Source organism: Eucalyptus grandis, chromosome 2 (assembly GCF_016545825.1).
Source record: "Eucalyptus grandis isolate ANBG69807.140 chromosome 2, ASM1654582v1, whole genome shotgun sequence".
NCBI lineage: Eukaryota > Viridiplantae > Streptophyta > Magnoliopsida > Myrtales > Myrtaceae > Eucalyptus > Eucalyptus grandis.
This window is the reverse complement of record NC_052613.1, coordinates 40,403,200-40,409,911: the sequence shown is the minus strand read 5'-3', so window position 1 is coordinate 40,409,911 and position 6,712 is coordinate 40,403,200. Positions and strand designations below refer to the sequence as shown.

At 37.8% G+C, this 6,712-nt stretch overlaps 1 long non-coding RNA gene across 1 annotated transcript; it reads right to left on the bottom strand.

Annotated features, from left to right (window-relative positions):
- Positions 1–3,707: 3,707 nt before the first annotated feature.
- On the bottom strand, positions 3,708–4,901 carry LOC108956742. The gene is made up of 2 exons (XR_001983075.2): positions 4,632–4,901; positions 3,708–4,558 (listed from the first exon to the last, which is right to left on the bottom strand). It is a non-coding gene; the product is annotated as an uncharacterized LOC108956742 (long non-coding RNA).
- Positions 4,902–6,712: the final 1,811 nt, after the last annotated feature.

The following is a 6,712-nucleotide window of genomic DNA, read 5'->3' as shown; positions in this document are numbered from 1 at the left end:
TCACACTTAACTCAATACAATATATATTTACTCGCATTAGACTTGATCCAACTCTAATATTAAAAACTAAATAATAGTGTAAAGCTTCGAGCTCCATCTCAAGTTCTCATAAAAAAAAAAAAATAATGATTTTTTTTTTCATTGTCCTTAGTAAAATCCTTTAAATTATTAACAAGGCTTGCAAGTTACATTACTGTAGTATTACAAATTTGACACCTCCAACATGGCAATCCATATTGTTAGGTCCAAATACATAAAAGAAGGGGTGAAGTGTTTTTTTTTTTTTTTTATACATATAAAAATATTTATCCTTCTAGAACCAGCACCTTATTTAAAAATGTTTTTTTTATATGGAATTGAACTGTTAATTTGCAATAAGGAACTTATAGAGTTTAGGGAAAAAGAAATTACAAAAGCTATTTATAGAGTTTCAATTAGGATATGCTTTCTCTTCTAGCTCTAGCAGCCCCATTAGATTGAAATTCACTACTTCAGCCAATAGTGCAATTGCTAAGAACTTTGTATCGTGCGGACTCGACTCCTTCTATGGCTATCTCACTATAGACTAAATAATTATTAGATCTCTTTCAATAGCTGTTCTCACCCCTTGTGCACACAACACGGTAGACATACTCTCCCCCAAAATCATTTAACCACACTTCTAAGTGTTTACAAATAATCATTCGCATATTTCGTCTCTTACCTAAACAATTGCATTCTCTCTAAGCATGACCACTACTTCCATGTGTATACAAATGATTTTGGCACCCTTGCTAACTTCTAGGTTCAAAACTAAATAGATTAAATGAAGCAGCAAAGAGATAGATATCAAGAATACTCAATATGTTTCGATTTTTCTTGTTTCAAGCACTCAATCACAGGCTACATTTTACTCGTAGTTTGTCCTTATAGGCCTCCAAAAACAACCCTCCTGTTTCAACCATCTGATTCAAGTCGATCACATAATGAGTTTAATTTCATCACACGGAAAAGAGACATTTGGAGAGGGTACTTAGAGATCATCAACAAATGAAAAAATCAAAATGATAAGAAGAGTGACCAGAAGTTGGTAAGTTTATAAATTGACTTATTATAGTGTTTGCAATTTATTTACAATGCTTGTAAAATTTCCAAAGAGTTGGTTATACTTTAATTCATTTCAAAGTTGGTAAGTTTCTAATGGCATTGATAAGTTATTGATAGGTTATTTGGCAATCAAATTGATGGTCCCGCTTTTTTTTTTTTTTTATTGATTGTACTAGATATTAATGTTGGCTGGGTCTGCCTTTGTGGCGCTCGGTTAATGTTAATAAATAAAAGAAAAGGTCAAAAAGTCAAAAATGCAATAAAGGAAAAGAAAGGCGGGCTGCTCGTTCGGAGAAGATAGGAAATGGGCTGCCAAATATCGTCGGAGTTGACTCAAATTTCAATACGTTGTTATAAGACCGAGACAGATGAGTTGAGACAAGCAAGTCCATCGGTTTCATTTGTCAATCCGTTTTGTTCATTGAACACTTTTTCTAAATTATCTCAAATTTCTTCAATTGTGATTAGGGTTTCTTACTTCATATGTATTAATTCGCTTTTACAGTGACGAAATGTCATTATATTGTTGATATTGAATCTCTAATATATTACTAAAAAGAACCTTTGTGCATCTTACTATTTTTTTGTGATTAGTGAAAGTTTTTGAATTGTCCATGATTTTTTTTTTGCATTGAATTTTCGACATAAACTTGTCGTGTTTGCTTTTGTCTGTCTTTATCATTTTGGCATTATTTTTATTCATTATGAGATTATATTGCGGGAATTTATTGCCTGTTATTATAGGAGTTGAGTCGATTTTGGTCCATTTAATCTTGGGAAGAAATTGATTCTACATTAGGTTAATTTTTGATGAATTGTTGCCGGTTCTCTCGAACTTTGTATCAATAGTTTTGGAAATCCATCAAGTAAGGGAAATTTTCCGCATTTGCCTCTGACTACCCTGCACTCAGTCTCGAAAGCTTGGGTCAGCTACATCATTGATTTTTTGTCTCATCGACCAATAGCATTTTTTTCTTTTTTTATGGTCTTCGTGGTCGTGAAAAAGTATGATTTCTGTCCCAATCGCGTCCTCATCGGCATCTTTGATTTTTTTGTCTCATCGACCAATAGCATTTGATTTTATGGTCTCCGTCGTCGTGAAAAATATGATTTCTGCCCCAGTTGTGTCCTCATCAGCCCAAAGCATTTTACTTGCTTTTCCCAGAACTGCCCCAGTCAATAACACTTCAATTCGTGTTATAATATGATCTGAGAAATGGATGTTTACTGCGGGGTTCGTCCAAATCGGTTTCGTCCAGGGGCACGATAAGAAGAGATGCTCCAATATTCCTTTTTTCAAACTTTCTTGCAAGATTGACTGCAGTTTTATATTTCAGGAGTCGTGCTTTGATTGGATATGTTCATGTTTCGGAGGAGGCTTGTGAAATTTTGAAGACGGCTTGCATCATACTTGTCAACATGCAGGGATGGAACAATCATATATTTTTAGTGGGGTCAATGCCCTAAAGACTGTAAGATAATGTATTTCATTTAACAAAAAAATTATAAAGATGCAATCGAGCTATTTATTGATTTGAAGTAGTTTCTCTACGCAAAGTCTAACTGGAAATCAACGCTTTGACATTGAATCATGAATGTGAACAAAATTCAGTTTCAAATCCGTGTGCTCGAGCTCGACTCAATATAGTATAAAGGGCTCGAAATTGAACTCGATTCAAACTCCATTATTAAAAGCTCGATTCTACTCATTTGAATTGTTACGTAAGATGTTTCTATCTATTTTTCCTAATCATATACTATACCTTTTGCATAGCTTGGTCATGCCATTCGATTGCTTTATCTTCCGACTCTATCAAGCCTCATGTTTGATTGGTGGTGTGGTTGTCTAGTAGTGCAATGTCTAAGCCGAATAATTTTTTTTTTGATAATTGTTCATCTTTTTACTTTTCTATTTTTTGCATCATAAAGAAGTTTATAGTACATGGAAAGACAAGATACTGGTTTTGATTTCTTGCAAGTTAGCGAATGGTCCCTTAGAGGGCGACGAGGCTAAGCCTAATTACATCGATGAACAATGGAAGTTACTAAAAAGGCAATGCGGTGTTTCATTAGGCATCATTAGTTGGATTTTATTTCTTTAGATAAACTATAAGGATCCCATCCCACTGCTCCTTTTGCCCTTCCGATTTCCATCTTTTGGCAATGGAAAACCGTAGCCACAACAACACCGATACAAATTAAGGAATCGTTATACTAGCTGGATCCTATGAGAAACAATTGATGTCGTCTCATCCATTGATTGTCAGACTTTCAGGATTATATGCCACAACCGCACTTCCATTCACTCATGAAACACTTCCTGGATATGTCCTTCCTTAGCACTTCATTTCGAGTAGGGATTAATAGTTCCCCCCGTACAGATTGGAGTACAAAGCCCACCCAAAAAATCTGATAAAATAGTCCATTCTATTTTGCTGGTATCACCAGCCGACTTAGTTCCGATGACTCTCTTTGGAATATGAGGCAATAATAAAGCAAATCTATCAAACGGTTCTCCACCAAGAGCAGGAACTCTTTTATTATGTATGTTGGATTGATTGGTCGATTTACGACATTTTGTATAGAAATTACAAAAAAATGCATATAGTTATAATCCATTATAATTCAAAAAATTATTTATTGATGACCATAAAACTGCTCATGTAAGAAATTCGAAAAACCCTCCAACACAAAAGTTATTCATCGCATCGAATCTCCAACATTGTATAGTAGAGTAGATGATCTATCATTGTGCATCGTTCAAGTTTCACACACAAACATAAATAGAAGCTTCTAAATTCATAAGCATACAATAAGATAAGAAAGACTATTGTAATTTTTGTCTCAATTATTGTCTAGATTAGACAAGCTGGTACTCTTCCATGCTTGCACTTCTCACAAATAAATGGGCCATCCGTGCCAGCTAATTGCCCCACTGCAATTGTTGCCACCCCCACTTTGCCACTGCTGTTGCCCTCATAGCCATTGACACGGCAGCCCTGGCGAGCACGGTTGGCACGGCTGGCATGGTTGGCACGACTTGCACGGCTTGCACGGCTGGCATGGCTGGCACGACTTGCACGGCTGGCACGACTTGCATGACTTGCACGGCGGCCCCGGCGGCCCCTTTGGCCCCTCTGGCCCTTGTGGCCCCGGTGGCCCTGGCGGCCCCTGTGGCCCCTTTGGTCCCTCTAGCCCCGGCGGCCCTTTCGGCCCCGGCGGCCCTTCCGGCCCCGGCGGCCCTTCCGGCCCCGGCGGCCCTTTCGGCCCCAGCCAACACGTGCGCCAGATGCAGCAGAAAAGGAAACCACAAAGCATGACCGCAACAATGACTAAACCAACAATAACCCACGTTGGAGTTTTATAGTCATCGTATGGTACAGGATTCCGATCGATCCATGCCGAAGGAGGAGGAAAGTATTGGCAACTCGGATGATTTTGTGGACAGTTATTGTTCTCCATCAAGAGAACTCTGTGGAGGTAGTTCAATGCGAACGGTGAGTCTACAAACATACTATGAAGCATCAATCCAAGAGCCAATTTACCTTTTCATCATGATGAATTGATCATATGATCCGGGCACGAGATTGAAATGATTCAACACGGAATTCAGCGAGATATAATGTGAGTGGAGGTAGTTGCTTGCACATATACCCTCACAAGAAGAACCGAGCAAATTGATGAATGATGTTGCATCAATGCTTACGCGACCTGCAAAGAAGTGAGAATTTTTGCCTGGTGGAGGATGGCGCTATATATGCCCCGTGACGCTCCCTCCTAGGAGGATAGCATTATATATGCCCCACGATGCTCCCTCCCTCCCTCACGGGTAGGTTTTTTTTTTTTTTTTTGGCCAAAAGATAAGAATTTTCATTACTAACCAACTCACGGGCCACCGTTAGTTGAAAAGTCTAAACATAGAATTAAATAATTGTTGCCATTGTTTTGTCTTATCTTCTTCGTCCGATGCTCACTCGCAATTATTGATTTGGACAAGTTGGACGGACCCAAGAAAGAAAAGAAAGAATTGACTCATGTGGATCATTTTATGAGGGCAAGAGAAAAGGTGAAGTTCTTCATTTTTGGTCAAAGAAAATTTTAATGAAATTATGAACATGGTCTAAAGAGTCCCAGGCAAGGGAAATCTAAACAAAGGAGAGACCGAAGGGCTTGCAGAGGAATAGAAGCCAATTTTATGGAATAGAGCCAATCCGTCGAGTCCTTGCAGCTTAGTTTACAAGTCCACGTCCGTAGGAACAAAAAGTGTTAAAATCTATATCTATATGTCTATGTGGAAAGGGAGATTATATGTATATGTCTTTTGGCAATGTAAATGGAATAGTGCAATAATTTGAATTTGATGATTAAGAGCTGAATTAGATGTAATATGTTTGTAGTTACAAATCTAACAATTGAAAGAATAACTGCACTAGAAGCTCTAAAACTTATCGCGAAAATGCAATTGAGTCATAAAATTTTCAAAAAGTACAGTCAATTGCAAGAGATTTTTGCTTTTTTGTGTTGCCTCTATATTCTTCTCCCTAAATTTGAGCTTGCTTAAAGGTTAATTGACTTTGATTAATGGATTCTTGTAGAGTGATCCAATGGCAATTGTGTTCTTGAGGAAAAGAGATGGTATGTGTGACATCCCGAATTTTCCATCATATTTTCTATTGAATTAATCGGGCATTTCATTGATGTGCTTATAGGGCTGTTCTCAAAGCTGATCACTCTTGAGATAACTAGACTATCTAGGGAAGTTGTTAAGGAATTTTAAGACAATAGACTTGAGAATTCAACCAGAAATTGGCTACTCAATTGTGCTTAGCTTTAGAGGCTATTACGGTATAGTTAAAAATTGATTTTAGATCAGAGATAGGTTGGTTCGATTGAGATATGTGGCTAATTGTGGGTGACCCCACTAAATTGGAAAATTCTCGTTGGCTGACACTAGACTAATTTTCTTATTGTTTTGGTACCCTGTGTCCGTATTTGAATTCTCAAGATTTTCATGACAACCAAGAGTTGTCAATGTATCGAGTAGGTTCATTGTGGTTCGAAGAAAATTGATTACGGGTCAATTGCATTGAAAAAGTTCTGAAAGTTATTTGGTAGCCTAGTTCACGCTAAAAACGCGCCAAATGAAAATTTATCGCGAAATTGAGTCTGATTTCAAAAATTGAAGATTCTGTCATGTCACAATAAATTATAGGAACGTTGACTCAGTCTCAGAAGATTTTTCTGCAAACTGAGACCTTTTGGGAAAAAGTCGAGGGAGGGTCGTTTTTTCTTTTTTTTTGGAAATAAGGCCGAGATCGTTTTTGATCACGCAATGGTGATGCAAGATGGACCAATTGGTGATGAAAAATACCAATTTGATAATTGAGATGTCAATTGAATTTATTAAGGCCGGTTTGTGTTGATTCAAGGAAGGATTGATGGCCAATTGAGAAGAAATTAAAGGAAATTCGTATGCCCCCCATTGCCTAGCCTTTTGAACCATTTCAAGGTTGCAAGGGGGAGCATTGGTGGCCTAATGGAGGCCAAGGAAGGGCTGGTGGCTGAGAATGGTCAAGGGAGACCAAGGAATGGAAAATTTGGACATTGGTGGAGCCCTTGTCCCGTC